Source organism: Eumetopias jubatus, unplaced genomic scaffold (assembly GCF_037043125.1).
Source record: "Eumetopias jubatus isolate StellerSeaLion01/CBP00866 unplaced genomic scaffold, mEumJub1_p1.0 scaffold_3, whole genome shotgun sequence".
In the NCBI taxonomy this organism is placed as follows: Eukaryota; Metazoa; Chordata; class Mammalia; order Carnivora; family Otariidae; genus Eumetopias; species Eumetopias jubatus.
In genome coordinates, this window is record NW_028274809.1 from 91,699,672 (window position 1) to 91,719,024 (window position 19,353).

Here is a 19,353-nt window from a genome sequence, read left to right on the forward strand (position 1 = left end):
CGATTAAAAAATAGGACTGAGTTTATGAGCTATTTTTTGAAAAATGTGGTTCCACCTTGATTCTATATTTCATAACTACAAAAAAATGCATGATTACTATAGATTTCATAATATGTTATATAACCACAAAGGCAACTGCCAAACAACCCAGCCACAGGTGATGATGGAACCTGTATGCACAACTCTTAACTTGAGGCTATTTCCTATCTGCCAGATGTACTCTATCTTATTTTATTTATATATATTATACATAAATATATTTATTTATAATTTTAGATATATACCTATAAACATACATATTTTATATAGACAGAACATAAAATACATACATATTCTATATAGAGAGAGAATATATAAAATACATAAATATTTATATAAATATAAAAATTGCTTGGAGATCTATAACAGAAAGATCAACATGTACCAATATGTTGTCTTTATATTGCTTAGCAGAGGATTTGAGTAAATGAGTATTAAAGAAAAATCTATCCAATTGGTGAAACCATGAATATAAGTTATTGGCTCTTTTCAACAGTGGACCTACAGGTAATTTAACCAGTTTCCTTCCCTTCTTAAAAAAGGGACTTTTAAAATGGAAAGCATCATGCCTTGCGCATTTACCAGAATTAAGATAGCAAGAATAAAGAATTCTTTCCTGACGGCATTATTATATTCGTGCATTCAACATCCAAGATCTGTGAGGTTGTGGGGATGCAAAGGCAAATCAGAAGCTACTCTAGCCCTTAAGAAACTCATAATCTCATGGGAAACACAAATATATAAACAAATGACTATAATGTTATATAATAAAATCTTTCAGTGGAGGTATGCACATAGCTGTCTGGAAGCAGAGGGGAGAGAGATGTTGGCTCTGCCTCCAAGGCCAGCCTCGTAGTTACAAACAGGATTACTGTGAGAGCGAGGAGCATCAGATACCAGACCCAGCTGGAAGACTGTAAAAGCAGGCCATATAGCTGTAAGATTACTTTTTTCTAATGGTATGTGACACAGAGATTGATTTAAATGTGTTGTTTTTTCTGTTATAGCCACAGTCTACTAGTTCTCCTAAAATATACCTCTTTTTCAACCATGTGTAGAGTTTCCTGAGATATGTAAATAAGGACTATGAAGATTTGAAGGGAAGCTACTATATGGTTGAAGCATCTATTATATTCAGCAGAGTAGGTATAAGATTCTTTTATTCATATGTATTTATTTACAAGTCTTTATCTAGAAAAATGAAAAGGATAAATCCAGGTCAAATTCTTACTAGTAAAGGATTCAAAGAGGGCCGGGCAGGAAAACAAACAAAAAACCTAATTTATACAGGATGTGAGGAGATCTGGAAGAATAACTCTTCACCCCTATGATTCTGTTAGGGTAATCTGTGCCATCATCCGGGATAGGACAGAGTCAACAGAGACATTCCAACTTTAAGGAACAGGAGTATGGTTGGTTAGGTCAGTTAAGGATACACAGGGAGGCTGGGATGCATGGAGCACTGTCTGTACCTGTACACTTGGCCTTGCAGAGGACTGGAACAAAGGTTCATTACTGATCAGAAGCCAACAGTAACAGGAATGGTCTCACAGTACATCTGGTAACTGATGCATCTTGCTAAACTCTCAGATGAGGCCACCTATTTTTCCCGAAGTTAGCGTATCATCATACTCATTGCTCAGTTTCTTTCTGACTGCTTTGCTTACTATCCACATCTCTACATACTCCTGGCTTCTTTCCAACACTGCGTATCTGTCTTTAAAAAACTGAAAATCTGAGTCAAATAGTCACTGACTAATACAGGACATCTCAACTGAGCAGATTTCTATAACTAGGCCAACTTAAAGGGTACCCAGTCTCTTTTATGGCTAACTCAACATTTCTGTTCTATTGGAATAATCCCTGGAGGGGACACTAATTATTCTAGCAGATGTTAAACAGAGTTTATTCTGCCATCAAAAAAGCTAGTGAAGATACATACCAAATCTACCTGTTAGGAAGTCATAATGTATATTTACATATTGAAGCCTCAATAATGTTCAAAGAGAAAACCAGTTTAACAATGCTTAAAAGATATTTATTTTAAAGATAAGACTTTATTTTTTTTCCTGAACACTGTTTAGCCCTCTGCATATTTAAAAACATTCCCACAACAAGCTTAACCTTAACTCTAGTTTGGGAAGCACTGCTCTGGTCAGCCTCAAGTGGAGCTCTGCTATCCGGTCCATGAGTTGTGGGTTGAACGTCAGGGACATGGGATACATACTCAGCAGTCAGTGTCAGGAACCATGGTGAACATTTGCCTCAGGAGAGGGCTGCAGTCAAGAGAGGCATTTTGAATTTCGTAGATCCCAGTCTAGGTAAACCCCATAAACCCCGAGACAATAATTTCAAAAACAAGACTGGTTAGATTCCCTAAGTCTGAGAAGACTGTTTCTTAACCCATGAGCTGGGTCAGGTGCTAGAAGGACCAACAAAAACTAAACTGATTTTGAATGGGAAGGGAAACAAATTCCCTCCATAAAAAGCAAGACATTAAACGTGAAAACCTGTGGACTTTCAGAATTAATCATGGTTCATTGCAGGCAAACTACTGGCCTATTAACTTCCATTTGGATTATGCAGGCAGATGAAAAAAGTAAGGGAGAGCAAAATGTTTATTCTGTCCTGACTGGAGCGCGGAGTCCATCTTTCCTTTAGAATTATATATATTTTTTTCTCTTCTTTCTTTTCCCTTTTTAAGGTAAAGTGTTCCTTTTGAAAAAGAATAAATAATACAACCATTTAGTGTTTTGTGGCTTTAGGGAGGCTCAAAATAAAACTATCAATATTATTAAAAGTGTATCCTTAAAACTTTTAATTGGCAAATTTATCTCTAGGCTTTTTGCCTTCGCTACCTGTAGGTCTTCTCTTTACCTCCCATGTGCTCAGTGTCCTCATGCTCAAGTTTGACCCAGAGCCCCAGGCTACATTTTATCTATTTCCTAAACTCTATCAAGTTTACCCAGTGTCTCTTTCTATCAGAACTCCATTTTCTCTTTAGTTGGAAATTAATCCTTGTATAAATGTTTGTTAAAGTTGTAACTCACTCTGCTTATGCCAGACAGTTGGGTAGTCTTTAATTTTACCAACAAATAATCTGAAGCTTTGGTGGCCAACACTTGCCTGAGTTCTCAGAATATTGTGTGTACCTTGGTGAAAATACAGTACTTCATTTGAGGGTGATAAAAAAAATCTATCAAATGTATGGCTTTAATGTTCCATGTTAAACATAACTTGCTAATTACAAAAGTTATTAAATGACACCCCAAACTCACACCCTGTTTTATCACTTGACCCTCCAATGTTAGAGTTCCTCAGGGCTTGCTCTTAAGTCTTCATCTCTTCTCACTTGACATTCTCCCATCTCTCAGATCAGCAGATCTCATCCAATCCCAAAGATTCAATTACCAATATCGGGACTAATGATTACCAGGCTTGAATCTGCAACTCAGACCTTTCCATTTAGCTCTCATTCTCCACTAGACATCTCTGCTATTTTTTCAGAATCTTCAAACTTGATATTTCAAAGTCCTCTTAATGATCTTTTCTCCATTCTGCTCCACTCTAGGGACTAACTCATCAGTGGCATCCATGCTGCCATTGTTCAAGCTGGAAACCTGAGTGTTTTCCTGGGTACTTCTCTCCATTTTATACCCCCAGCCACTAAATCTTGGGTATTCTTGGGTATTAAAATACCTCTTCAGCACCTCCTTTTCTCTCCATCTCCACTGGTATGTTGATAATCAAAGCCACTATCAAGTCTTCATTGGATTATGAAAACAGTCTCTTACATGGTTTCTCTTAAACCACTCTCTCCCCACAAAACTTTCCTTCCCCACATTGCTGCCAGAGTGATCTTTTTAGAACTTAAATCTAATCATGCCACTCTCTAACCTAACACTCTAGTATGATTCTATTGCTTTCATCATAAAATCTAGGTACACTGGCTTACAGACTTCCATATGATCCTTCTTCCCTCCCCACTGATGTAGCTTTACTTTAGGCCGCTCTCTAACTCTATTATGGGCTATAATTTAGCTATTTAGCTACTAGTTCTATTTCAATTATTCCAATGCCCTGAACAATTTCCTTACAGATAGATTTACATACACTATTTCTTTTGTTGGAAATAAACAACTCTTCTTGACCAATCAAGTTCCTTTCATCTGGCATCAATTTTACTAAACTCATTCATTTTATTCTGAACTTTTCCTTTGTAGCACTTAATCAGAATAATAATTATTTTTATTTATAAGCATTTGTCTAGTACATAACTTCACCATTAAGTTAAAAGATACACAGGGGTACTATTCTATATACCCTGTTCTCCATTCTATCCTTAGTACCTTGGAGCATAGCAAGTTATCAAAATACTTCTTTTTAAAAATAATTATGAGGAACACCTACTATTTAAAAGATCTTTTCAGTGGCACGTGATAGCAATAGCACTCTTTCCAACCCCTAGTTATGTGTTTCATAGTAGAAGTACGAAAAACTTAGTCTAGCAAATTAAGATTAACAATTACCATACCTTATGATTTATCTGGGAGTTAGTGGAAAAGATAGATACTTTTAAAAAGACATTTCTCCCTCCTAATCTCTGGTAGTTCTTTTGATGTTATGCTTTAGCATATAATAGTTCTCATTGGCTGATTATTGATCAGGATTCTGATAAAGTATGGACTCATTTAAAAAAATGAGAGAAAACAGAAATTTGAAATAACTATGACAAGTAACTACCTGGGTATTCAAGAGTCAAAGAAAAATGGTCTCAATAAAATGTTGAACACAGCAGGCAGGAGAAATAACCTACTTTGAAACTGTAACTGGAAGCAGAGTTTGCAATAACTATAAGTGGGTCAGACAGCTTTGCCCTCCTGGCATAAGTTTTTAAGGAAATTGAAAAGTTCATGAATTAAAGATAGACCTTTCTAAAATATTACAAATCTGTAGCTATCACCTGGCACATTATTTAACAAATTGCTAAGGATTTTCATGAACTTTGCACATGCCAGGCGTGATTCTTATAAACAGCGTTGGGGTAGTATGTCCCAGCTGGCTTTAATCAGCTGAAATGGAATGCAATCAGCATCACAAATTAGTAGTATTCCTTTCCATGATCATCTTGTTCCATAAAGAAATGACAAATGGGTAAAAATGCTGTTAAAAGAAATCACAAAATAATGTCTCCATAGGGAACATAAGTTCGTTTGATTTGAAGATTCCCATGATTGCTTATACATGATTTCCCAAAGCAATAGACTTGAATGGACGCTTCTGAAGCCATTTTTCATTTTGATCATAGAGTCAAATAAAGGGTTTTGCCAGAGGACAAGATGTATCAGCAACCTTATCTAAATTTATCCCAGTCTGTGGAAATAGTTCACACACACACACACATGCACATTCAGGAAATTACCATCTTAGATGGCCAGAAAAATATTATTTCATAATTATTTTATGTTATTGATTTTTCAAAACTTTCAGATTTATTATCACTTTTTAAAACCTCAAGAAAAGTAAAGAACAATATCCTGTAGCCAGGGATAAACTATCCATATACACAAATTACTAAACTTTCAAGATAATAGGAATAAAAAATGCAGCATGTAGGTTTCAGTGCCTCAACCCTGACCGTGATTAAGTTAAACTTTTGTGCTCCACCACACCCCAAGCAAAACTGGAAAGAAGAAAAAAAAAAAAGGAAAAAAAGCTGCATTCTTAGAGATAGGATAAGAAACTGTTCTACACAGCTCATGAAATACTACTACTGTTTCAGACAGACACTTTGATTTAATGTACATTGCAGACAATTCAAAAATTATGACTGAGCCCTTATGTGACACACATACTCGCCACAAAGCTTGAATTACTCATTTGTTTATCTCATAAAGCACAGGCTGGTGCAACATAAGGACATTCCTAGCACACTCCATGGAGACATAATCTGTAACTGTTTAAAATGATAAAAGGCTAACAAAATGGATTGAACACTGCATATCGAGGGCATATGATTAACCGCACTCAGAAAATCAAAAACTAAAGAAAACACACCAAAAAAAACATGAGTCTGAATATCTGGCCTTGCAGTTATGGATATTGTCATTAGGCATTCAGTGGCAAACAATTGCTTTTTGTTACTAAATCATGTTTGGCTCTTGACAACACCTTGTGTAACCTGAATCTAGTCTATTGGTGACATTTTAATCATATCTTTTGTTGAGCATCTACATCAATTGGATATCCATGAAATTTTGCATGTAGTTTTTTTTTTCACAATATTTTTCCTCACATGAGAGCCTTTAAGATGGGTCAAATGCCTCCATATGGACTTTTCCACATTGGTGAATTAACACAAACAAAATGATTAATGGTCCAATTCAAGTGCAGCTACTGTGAAACTCTGGTCTAGAGTCCCCCTAGTAATGCTACATTTTTTGAAAGTGAATCCCCTACAATTTAACAACAAAAAGAACAAATAACTCAATTAAAAAAATGGGCAAAGGACTTGAATAGACATTCCTCCAAAGACACACAGATGGCCAACAAGCATATGAAAAGCTGTTCAACATCACTAGTGATCAGGGAAATACAAATCAAAACCAGAATGAGATATCACCTGACATTCATTAGGAGGGTCACTGTCTAAAACTCCCAACCCCCTCCCCGGCAAAAAAAAATAAAGCCAAGGGTTGGCAAGGGTATGAAGAAATAGGAAACGCTCACACACTGTTGGTAGGATACAAAATGGTGCAGCCACTATGGAAAACCGCATGGTGATTCCTCAGAAAATTAAATATACAATTACTATATGATTCAGCAATCCTGCTTCTGGACATATATTCAAAAGAATTGAAAACAGAATCTCAAAGAGATATTTGCACACCCATACTCATTGCAGAAGCACTCCCAACAGCCTGAATGTGGAAACAAGCTCAATGGCCCTTGATAGATGAATAAAGAAAATGTGGCATATGCATACACTGGAATATTATTCAGCTTTATAAAAGAAGAAAATCCTGTTATATGTTACAGCTGGATGAACTTTAAGGATGCTATGCTAAGTGAAATACGTCAGTCACAAAAAGACATAGCATGATTTCACTTATATGAGGTATTTAAAGTAGTCAAATTTAGGAACAGAAGGAATGTTAGGGACTGAGCGAAGGGGGAAAAGGGGAATTGTTTATGGGCATGATGTTTCAGACTGGCAAGACGAAAAGGTTCTAGAGATCTGTTGTACAGCAATGGACAAATAATTAACAACTCTCTACTGTACACTTAAAGATAGTTGAAATGGTAAATTCTATGTTATATGTTTTTTGCCACAGTGAAAAAAGGCACTGGAAATAAAGGTAAAGAAGATAAAGGAAGGTGCATGAGCCCGAGAAGCAGCTGCCAGCACCCCAGCCCTACACAGACATAAAGGGGCAGGTTCTCCCTCCTGCTCCCCATACCACACCAAGCAACTCAGAACACTTCATCAAGGCGGAGCACAGGGGTTAACTAAATAAAAAGAAAAAAAAAAGAATATGTCTTGTCAAGATGTCTTTTCTTAAAGTGTTTCTTACTCTTTTTCCTTTCTATTACGTATTTATTTTGCATCAGCTGAATTGCTCACATCCTAAATTTCTCTCCTAATCTCACAAACTAGTACATGGGATCTCCATGTCCCCTCCTCCCCGCTGCTCTAGCCTAGATTGGCTGTTCTCTAGGTCTAATGCACTGGCGTTTTTCTTTGTCTTTATCTAATTGCTCTTCTTCATCACAGTCACTATTTTTGTGATTCCATATTCATTCTTTCTCTTTTTCTCTCTTTTTAAATGTTTATCTCTTACTTTGATTGAACATATCCCTAAGTAGCATTGATTCTTACATCCAGTTATTTTCCTAAATTAATTTTCATCTTTCTGAGGCACATCTTCTAATTCTTTCAGAGAGGTCTATGTCTAGAAAGCATTATATGTTTTTGTATGTCTGGTATTTTTTTTAAGTTTTATTTTCTCCCACATATGAGCAGGATAGTGTGGGTTTGGCATAAAATTCTACATGACAAGTTGTTTTCCCTTAGTTCCCTGAGGATATGGCTTCATTAAATTCATGTAGCTAGAATGCTTAATCAAAAAACCAATATCAAAATCTGATTTATTCTCAGTGTGCTTCCTCAGTTAACTCCTGCTGGTAGTAGATTCTTCCATTCACTGAATTTTCTTCCTTGCTTTGGTAATGGTGGCTTTCCTTAAATATCTGCTGACTAATAATTATTTGCATTTGTTTGTAGTTGAGATTTTCTATTGCACTATTTGACGTGTGAAAATACACCACGTGTCTGAGGGTGGGGGGTAGGGAGGGCAAGAAATAACCACTGTGGCTTGTATTCATGTCCATTTTCAGGAGGGAGTAGGGGGCTGAATATGTAGTCAAAAAAGACCCTGGGGTTTGTCTCTTTATGGGGTACTCCCTATTCCACTTGGGAATCACCAATTTTTCTTTTCCATCTAAGCTACTAAATATCAGACTCCATCTGATAACATGTATCTCCATCACTGCTGCTTGACCCAAGGTGAAGTAGGGAGATACACGAGGGTCAACTTGTTTCTGTTTTGTTGATAACTACCCATTCTTTCATTTGCCCTTAGACCATCTTCATGCTCCTTCTGCTCCTTATGGCCACCTCTGTGAGACTTGCCACATTCTTGCCTTTGTAGCAGTTAACTCCAAAGTAATAACTAAAGAAATATGATTTTCCAACTTGTGATGTTTCTTTCCCCCACATGAATTAAGTTCCACCAGCTATAACACTCCTGGCCTGTCTCTTCTCATTCATTGTCCCTCCCATGGAGGGCAGGAAATTGACTGGGGTATTTGGAATAATATGGGTATACAGAATATAGCACCTTCCTTTTTATCTCATTGAAAATTGAGCCTGCATGCAGAAATCATGAGGTCTCCTCTGCTCATTCATACTATGGATGTTATAGTGGCAGTAACCACATCTCTAGAAGTGGGAAGGCCTGTCCCAGTCTGGTGTTGCCACGACTAGCTGGTAAGTCTGTTTCATTCTCATGTTTGGAAGCTCATTTGTCCCTAGATATAAACCACATTCTCCAATATCAGCTTGACAAGCACAACGTTTAATTACCTGTGCCTTAACCCATTGTCTTCTCAATTCATTCAGAACTCAAGGAGGAAATGAAACACCATTTATTAGGCCATCTCAAAACCCAACGTGTATATTTGAGACCACTTTTGCCATCACCTATTGAATCCTTTATGTTATAGCAATTTCTGGTCCATCAAGGACTCAATATATTTCAAAAGAATGAAGTTATGTATTAAATTATCTTTTCTGTAATTTCTAAGGATATACTATAGGATATATGTGTACACTATACAAGCTATAGTATAGTATTTGTGCACTATATTATGTGTTCAGCCTAACATCTGGAAACATACCCCTTATTGTAAAACAAACAAATAAATATATATATAGTCTAGTCCAGAGGTTCTCAATTAAGAGTGGTTGTTCTCCTCTCAGTAGAATTTAAAAATGAGAAGCATTGTGGTTGTTGCAATGATTAGGTGGTATTTAGTACCTAGGGGCAGAAAGGCTAAACATCCTGCATTGCCCAGAGCAATCCTTTACAACAGAGTCATCCTGCCCAAAATACCAATAGCGCCAATGTTGGAGACCAAAAGTTCTAACAGTCTACCACTTTGGTTATTTAGATAACTCTCCTAACACTTTGGTTATTTAGAGAACTCTCCTCTGAATTCCTTCTAAAACCTTTACGCCCCTTACACATGAGTTTTAAAATATATTTAATCTAAAACCTGGAATTTTAAAGTGAAATCTGAATTTCCCTCAAATTTTGCAATATGGAGAACAGATTTCAAATTTGTACCTATTTGATGGAAAGAAAACTCTGGACGTAAGAGCACAATTCAAGATAAAATATCTATAATAAAGGAAGTGATTTCATATTGACCATAAACCATAATAATACCATATATATATATATATATATGATGCATATCTCCAATGTACCAGACACTGAACTAGTAAGTTTCTATATCAAAACATTTCTATGATGTACTTATTAGATCTTTACCATAGAGAAAAGAAAACTAGGGTATCAGAATATCAGGCAACCTGCCAAATATCACCTGGTTAGTAAGTGGAGAAACGGATAAAATCCCAGACCTGTCTGATATTTTAAAAGAAGAAAGAAGCATATCTTCTTCTCTCTAGTCAACTGCAGTCAATGCCTGGCAACATGGTTAAACTGAGGAGCAAGAAGAGAACTAAAGAGGGAGGTATGGGCAGAAAAGGACACATGCATGTATGTAAGTGAGAAAAGTTTTCAATTAGCAATAATCGCGCCTTGGATAAACCTCATTGGCTACAATACTGCCACTGTGCAAAAGAGCATCCCTTTCTGCCTCTCCCAGAGCCACCAAAGTGAATAAAATCCCATGGCTGCTTCCTCCCATTGGTTGGTCCCTCTCCCAGAGTCACACCATCATAATCACTTGCCTCAAAACACTTTCCTTTATGACTCTCAGTAAGAGACTAATTTATTAACAATAGCTGCCAGATAAATGTTCCCCAAGCCCCAGTCCACAAGTGAAGAGCCTTTCTTTTTGTGTGTGTTATATATTCGATTTAGAAATTAGGACATCCACTTTAACTCTGGGTCCCAATCCACCCCTTCACAGTCCTGTGCTTTTTTTCTCTGCTTCATCCACTCCCATGTTCCCAAGTATGGCAAGAAATACTTTCTCTTGATATTCTTAGTTTTTTCTTTTCTCATAGAGTTCCGCAGAACATTAAAGAGCTTGTGCTTGTTTGCTCTTCTCTAGTTATTTTTGCATCTACCACAAACACACCTGCTTCGGTGATTTCTGGATGCACTGGATGCTTGCCATCTGACAGGAACAGTTGTGCTTGTTTGTCTGAGCAGAAGGACTGCATTTCTAATGGCACAAGACTCCTACTGATGACACAGGTCTTAGAAAAAAAGTACCTGAAGTCAGGCTTTAATTTGTCTTCAAAAGATATTTATTCAGAGAAAAAGCTTATCCTTTGTCTTTTTTAAAAAGAAAGTTCAGGCTGGCACTTCCTTATGTTTCAGAGACATAGAATATAATTCCCTTGAGAGTGGAGACCTGTATCTACTATACATATTATCTTGTTGACTAAATAAATGATCTCATGATGTGCACTATACCTACAGGCTCTGTAATTAATGAAAGGATGAAGTTTTAGTATGCCAGACTAAAAAAACCTCCTTTACAGCATTTCGCACCACATCCAAAGCAGATTTTTGTCTTTAATGAAGCAACATCAAATGTCATGTAAATTAATATTGTTAATTAAAAGTATACGGGATTTTTAGTTTGCATTTAGTTTGCATTTAGTTTGCATTACTTTATAATTCCCAAGCACTATAAACATAAATAATATTTTCTTAGTTTTGAGGATTTAGATGTATTAAGTGGCATTAAAATTAAATTAATTTAAATCAATACTAGGTAGGTACAGTGGCTTGTCTCCAAGATGTCATCCTCAATTTCTTCTCTTCTTTTTCTGCAGCCATTTTCCCATTGAGAGTGGTTGGCCAGGCTTCCCATTCCCCACCTTGAATCCACTGGTCTATAACTGCTTTGATCAACAGAATACAGTAGAAGTAATAATGTGTGATTTCTGAGGCCAGGTCATCAAGAACCTTGTAGTTTCCAAATGGGTCCCTTGGAACACTTGGTCTGGGAGAAGTTACCTGCCATGTAAAATGTCCAACTATTTTGAGACTGCTACAGTAGGAGGGAGTCTAACTAGCCATTTGGAGTGAATATTTGGAGAAAAAAATACCTGACTAGCCTCTTCCGTACCAACCACTCTTGGCCAAGCTTTAAACGTGTAACTAAAGAAGACTTCAGCAGTCCTATCAGCTGCCTGACTGCAACTGTCTGATGGATCCCAAGTGAAAAACACCAAGCTAAGAGAGCCAATCCCTAGAAGTATGAGAACTAATAACATTGCAGTGTTATTTTAATCCACTAAGTTTTGGGTTTGTTACATAGCATTATATAACCATAACAGTGTCCATTAGAATATATTTTTTCGTCTTTAAAATATGTTATAAGGAGCCAACATGAAGGATCTCCCAATGGCCAAATCTGGGACAATTTGAGCAATGAAATAGTGATAGTAATGGATTACAATTCATTTAACAAAATAATTATCCATGATATAATGTATATATTATATTATATATTAACATAATATTTATTATATGTATACGATCCATAATATAAATGGTTGAATAAATTGGTTGGTGGAGAAGAGACAATTCATCCTATCAGTAGTATTCAAATGAATAAATATAGTAAGAATGATGGAAATAGAAAATTACCACTTGACAAATGCTGCCGTTATGAATTTTGCTCATTAGAATCATTGATGGTTGCTAAAATTAATGGGCAAATGAATGAGAAACTGGATATTTGTATAGTCTCAAAGTAAATTCCCACAAAAACACTAGTAAAAGAGAAAAACAGCCACTTTACAGTGGAGAAACCTGACAGATAGCACATTAACAAAGTGATCAAAATTAAGCTGTAAGAAGACATGTTGATATCGGGCAACTCCTGATTTGACACCATTTTTGCCAAAAAGATATAAAGTCAACCTAAAGAAAAGCGTCAGACGAACCCAACCTGAGAAACATGCTATAAAATAAAGGATGAGTGATCGTCACAATTGTCTGGGTCATGAGAGGGAAAAACTGAAGACTCAGTCCCTGATTGAGGGCAATGAAGGCAACATGACAATTAAATGCTAATCTCTGGAAAAACTAATCCTGGATTGACTCTTAGACGAGAAAAACAATGCAAAACAAAAATCAAAATTCATGGGACAATTGGTGAAACCTGAATAAAGTCTGAAGATTACTAGTAGTACTATATCACTATACTTTCCTGGTTCAGATAATCACATTATTATTTATATGTAAGACGTTAACAACAGTGAAAGCTGGCTTACAAATAATCAGGGTAGTATTTTGCAACTTTTTTGCAAGTCAAAAATTATCTTAAAAAGAAAATAAATATAAAGCTGATACATAAAAAAGACTGGAGCAGAGGAGGATTTGGTGTGACCTCAAAGATCTTCATTTTATTCTCAAAGAACAGACATTTAAATGGTATTTATTTTTTTTATGTAGAGAGCTCATGCGTAAGCAGGAGGGGAGGGACAGAGGAGAGCAGAGCGAGAATACCAAGCAGGCTCCACACTCAGCACAAAGCCCCACAAGAGGCTCAATCTCAAGACCCTGAGAATATGACCTGGGTCAAAATCAAGAGTCTGGCGCTTAACCAACTAAGTAAATGATTATTTTAAAAGACATTTTAAAAATAATGGGGGACTTTTATGTAATGCAATGCTTCACTAAACAGATCCAAAAAAGTTGACACACACAGTTGTGTGGTCTTCTGCCTGCGAACCTGACTTCATAATTGAATTGCCTGTCCTGTGGTCAGCCAGGTGCGGTTCTTCATGTTCCCAGCACAAGTAGTGAGGCCATGAAAAGAGCCGCTGTTATTGCAATTGATCTGCTGATAGTTTTCCACAAGTCTTGATTTTAGTTTGATATGCAGCCCATTTTGAAGGTAGAGCTAGAAGGGAAGGAAGTTTACATAGCACTATCTCTGTATTTTCGGATGCATAGGGTAGATCCTTGGCTATCATGTGGATATGTAAAATCCTGCCACATTGGCCATAGCAGATTAGACCAAGAATTGGAAGGATGAAAATTAAACTTATTTGCGTTGAAGTGGAGTCAGGCAGATGCCATCAGATGGTGCCAGTGTAGCTTCCAAAGATAATAAAAATAGAGTTTGGGGAGGAGGCAAGTCACTGTAGCTTTTCCTGCTTCAGCTCTTTAAATTGCATCCTTGGCAGGCAGTTAAATTTCTTAACATCAGACATAACTATTAACTATAAATGGCCCCCAAATATTTAGAGTCACCTTGAGTATTTTGGATGACCTAATCCTCATGATTAACTGCTGCCCTGACACTTCAGTATTGATAATTGAGAATTTTCTTTTACTGACTCAGAAAAGCAACATCAACTTTCAATAACCAACAAGCTTTTAAATTTTTATACAGACGATTCCTGACTCACAATGGTTTGACTTAACGATTTTTTTTTGCCACTTGACGAAGGTGGGAAAGCCATGTGCATTCTGTAGAAACTGTACTTGGATTTTTGAAATTGGATCTCTTCCTGGGCTAGATATGCATACAATGCTCTATGGTGATGCTGGGCAGTAAGCCGCAGCCCCCAGTCATCCACACAATCATGAGGGCAAAGGACTGATCACTTATAACCATTCTCTACCATACAGCCATTGTGTTTTTTTATCCTCAGTATAGGATTCAATAAATTACATGAGATATTCAACACTTTATTACGAAATAGGCTTTGTGTTGGATGATTCTGCCCAACCGTAGGCAAATATAAGTGTTCTGAGCACAGTTAAGGTAGGCGAGGCTAAAATGTGATGGTAGTAGGTTAAGTGTATTAAATGCATTTTCGACAGAATATTTTCAGTTTACAATGGGCTTATCAGAATGTAGCCCAACACAGTATTTTATGCTTCTCTAAGTAGTAAGCATCTCTGTTCTTTGAAAATTAAGTGTACTAAATAATATTTATTAATGGCTCACTAGGGGAATATCTCACCACTAGAACAAAGCCACAAGAAAATTAAGAAAATATAAAAATAAATAAAGCAGTAGAACGAAAAACAAAACTACTAAAAACCAAAAAAGGAAAAGAAAAACAAACATTTCAAACTTGGGAGGGCAATATTCTTCACTTCAAACTCAAGAAAGTTTCCTCTTGAATATGCTGTCTGAATCCTAATCATCATTCTCTGTAAAAGTAAAATCACCTAAACTCAATATACTGGCCTTTCCTAGGCTTTTGCTATCTTCAAAACCAGCATTTGATCTATTTACTCTAAGTGTACTGAAGGGCAATAACTACAGTTCAAAATCACCTTACTACCCACTTTGTCCTTAATCTGGTTCCAATCTGTCTAACTAATGTAATGCACGCCAAACATTTTTTCTCTTCCCAAACCAATATAATCACCAACTGTTGCTGATTTATTTAGAGGCTGTGAGTCTGGGCTATTAATTCTGGCAGGAAAATTCAATGCGGATGAGAAAAAACTCTTTCCTGGGGGCGGGGAGAATAAAAGAAAGGTTAAAATAAAAGAAGTAAGACCCGATGCATCTAATCTGTTGCATGTGATGCATTGCTAATCTGTTCTCTGTTTTATGGACACTTCATGGAAACAGCAAAAGGACAAAGATCAGATACTGTTTATAGAGCCCATGGAGAACACTCGCTTCCTTGGCAATCTATTACTAATAGTGTTTTTGTTACCTTATCTGTGAGCCCTCAGAACCTCCCAATACTAGGCAATTTCTGGCTTATACAGGACAAAGAGACAGTGTCTAACTTAGGAGTGGTTGTATACTTAAAGTTTATATGTTATGATTAACTCAATTTGAATTTCCAAATAACTACCGTATGTTTCCACAGAAATAAAATGTTCCTGGGGTACATTATAGAAATCCAGCTAACCCAATTCTCAGCTTATTTAACAGTCTCTATTAACAGGATCTATTTGGGAAAACAGAACAGGTCTCAGCAAATCACAGCCTGTGAGTCCAATTTAGACTGTTGCCTGTTTATAAATAGTTTTACTGGACTGCAGCCACGCCCCTGTGTTTACATATCATCTACAGTTGTTTTCCGGTTGAATGGCAAAACTGAGTAGTGATGACAGAAACCATATGGTCTGCGACACCATAAATATCTACTATTGGGGGCTTTACTGGAAAAGTTTGCTGACTCTTGGTTCAGAACCATCCTGGAGAATGGGTTTAGCTGAATTAGGAAAAGTCGTGTCAAGGAAGAGAGCTTTTCCATCCAGCCTTCTGCTGCTACTTCACCCTATCATCAGCATGCATGTTCTGCTACAGGCTACTGGGCACTGGGAGGATGCAGCAGAAGGAGATTAGTGACAACTGAGAAGGAAGGGTTCCTAAGCAGTAGTACAAAGTGTAGAACTAAGGAGAGGGAGTGAAGAGAAAACACCTGTGTATCAGAAGGGAACAGAGTACCTTTAGCTGCTTTTCTTACAAAAGGTCAAATAAAGACCAACTGGCTAGCTCTCTTTTCTCTAGTTATCTGTGCTAGAAAATTTTGGATTTTGTCTGCTAACTGGCTGTCTTTTTAATCCATAAAGGAATCTTATTTTTCAACTAGGCAATAATCTCTTTCTGTGCAGATACTAGGCCTTTTACACCTTCCAGGATGTCTGGCACAGTCTAGGCACATGCTGAGTAAAATAATTAAAGGTGACTGATGGATTAGGTACAGAGGCTATATTCATGCAGAGGTACTCAGAGATAAGAAAACACAAGACTTAACTTGATCAGGTGAGTGTTTCTGAAAATTCTGAAAATTTACTGACGGAAGAACCATTATTTTTATCAATAGTCTTAACACTTTCCTGAATTTCAAGAAGTTGCAACTGGAAACAATGCATGTTTATTAAATATTTTTGTTTTTTATTTATTTTTGGAAATTACATTGCCAAAAGGCTGAAATTTTATTTATTTATTTATTTATTTATTTATTTATTTATTTATTTATTTTTGTCTTTCAAATACTGGCTCTCCATTGCATAGTTGCTATGCCATCACTCATGATGTTCCCAGTAATTTCCTGCTAAAGAAAAGATACTCTGGCAACCATCTGGTGGGTATGAAAGAAAGCCAGTAAAAGAGCCAGGCAGTAGACAAAGTCCAAAATTTTATAGCACAGACAATTAGAAAAAAGTAGACAAAATTCAAAATCCAAAACTTCATAGCTACATAACTAGAGAAGAGAGAGCCAGAAATCATGTTCACTTCCTGATTCCTAATGTCTCCTAAGAATGTCAAAGAAATACCAATAAGAGATTGCAATTTTAGCATCATACTAACTGTGCATTCGGCTAACATGCCATAAACTGCCCTTAAAAGGAAATTAGAATGTTGATTAATGCAACTTTAACATAGAGCTAAGTATAAGAATGGCATAATATTACCGACAATAACTTTATTAAGACATTGTCTAATTTAGTTTTTACAGTCCCTATGTGTCAAGTTATTAGCCCTGTTGGAAACTAAGTTTATGGATGATTATGTAACTTGACCAAGGTTACACAGCTAGATAGCAAGGAAGCCCAGATTGGAATTCCAGTTGGCCTGACATCAGATCTCACATCTACTATCTTGCACTTTCCTTCCATGGATAGTTATGTATTCACATATGCATAAACTAGAGTTCCTAGTCATTATACTAGATTCTGGGAAATTAGGAGTAGGTACAACAGCTATGAATTTATAATTTGGTTTTCATGGAGTTCATTATCTGGTCTCGTCACATCAACAATTAAAGAGTAGTTATTAAGTAACTAATCACACAAATTCATAAACAAAATTTGTGGAAAGTGCTACAATATCCAGGGGTGTCACAGGGAGATCTTAGCAGTGTGGGGACAGAGAAGTTTCCTTTCCTGAGGAGGGTATCCCAGGAAGAAGGGAGAGATCTGCAGAGGGCCTGAGGTTGAAAAGAGCAACATCTGTTCTAGGAACTGAACAAAGACCAGTGTGGCTTGGTGCATGGAGTCTGAGGGAGGAATGCGCTTTCCAGGCCTGAAAAGGAATACAGATATACGGGTCTTTCTCAACCATGTTAAGGATCGTGCCTTTGTCCTAAGAGTAGAGGAAAATCACTGAAGTATTTTAGGCAAGGAAATGACATAGTTCTGTTCTTGTATTTAAAAGGGTGGGGAATGGATTGAAATGCTAATGTGAATTAGGGTGGTGGTGGTGGAGGTGGAGACAATGTGAGAATCCTCAAAAAGTAAATGTGTGAGAACCTGGAGCCGGGCCAGAGATGGAGGGGGAGAGATGTCCAGGATGATGCCTAAACTCTTAGCATGCCCTCATCTGCTCTCTACTTACAACTATTTCCTCCACCCCACAGACCCTCCCAGTATTTCTCTGGGAAGCTTAGGGTGAATTGATGCATATGGTTTCTTGGATACACATGACCACCTAACTCCTTCTGTTGCTCACTAAACGTTTCTGGGGTAAGAGGATTTGGGAAGGTACGTTGGAGAAGGAAAACCTGTTGGGGCCCACTAGACAGTAGCCTCCTAATACCCTTTCGACAAGAAAGAGATACACTCGCTGCTTGCATATATTCCATTACTATGTTTTCTTGATTCATGTTTTAGAGTAAGACTCAAAGAAAGATTTTGTTTTTGTTTGTTTAATCACAGTAGAATAACAGGAAAATTAGCAGTGTCCTGATTAACATTTAAATGTTTTACGTGAAATTTCAAGCGTATTCTCCATGAAATTCAATATAATTAAGCATTAGCGTAAGAGGACAACCAAAGCCTGTTGCTACTGGAAACTCGTTACTGTATTTGTTCTTGAGATTTTCTCTTTCTAATTTTTAGTAGAGAAGCCCTTAAGGGTAAAATAAATTCAATTAAAAAATTAGCAATTTTTTTCAAATTAATTTTGAAAAATAACATGTTATCTTTATCTAATTGATTGGACCCATGCATGTTTAAGACTATGATGTCAAGTCTTGTAGACCCATGTTCCACTCATAAAGAAGAAGTAGTGAAAAATGTCAATAACTTGTAAATGCCTAATTGTAAAGCAAACCCCCCAATATCAATAAGGGAAAGACATTGCAAGAGCACTGTGAACCTCTGCCTCCATGGTATCTTGAAAATTCATCCAACTGATAAAAAAAATGTCACCGTGGATTATCTACTTTTCAAAATGCCAGGATACTTTTCACAAAAAGGCCCCTGAAATAATCTGGAAACATAAAAGGCCACATCTGTAAAACTTGACAGCTTTTACTTAAAATGATTAATGCTGTTTAGCTATTATGCTATAAAGAAATGCATGTGTAAGACTAGAAATCAAAATTAATTTCATTCTCTAACAATTTTGACACTGTTGCTTGAAAACATCTTTTTACCACTTCTAGCTTTACACATTTCAAAGTCAGAGCTTACTTAAAACGATGCACCATAATTGTCTCATATTTATTGATCTATGATAAGCCCGCAGTAAATATTTAATGATGGAGAAAGGTAGAGGAGAAGGGAAGAGAGAAAAAAGGGAAGAAAGGAAGTACAAAGGGAGTAAAGA

General features: G+C 36.6%; 1 protein-coding gene and 1 pseudogene across 1 annotated transcript in view; both read right to left on the reverse strand.

The window, feature by feature from the left end:
- The window catches only part of THSD7B (thrombospondin type 1 domain containing 7B), a 763,227-nt gene that overhangs the window by 266,423 nt on the left and 477,451 nt on the right, over window positions 1–19,353 (reverse strand). The window lies entirely within an intron of this gene.
- Window positions 10,389–10,471, reverse strand: LOC114207365 (U4 spliceosomal RNA; annotated as a pseudogene).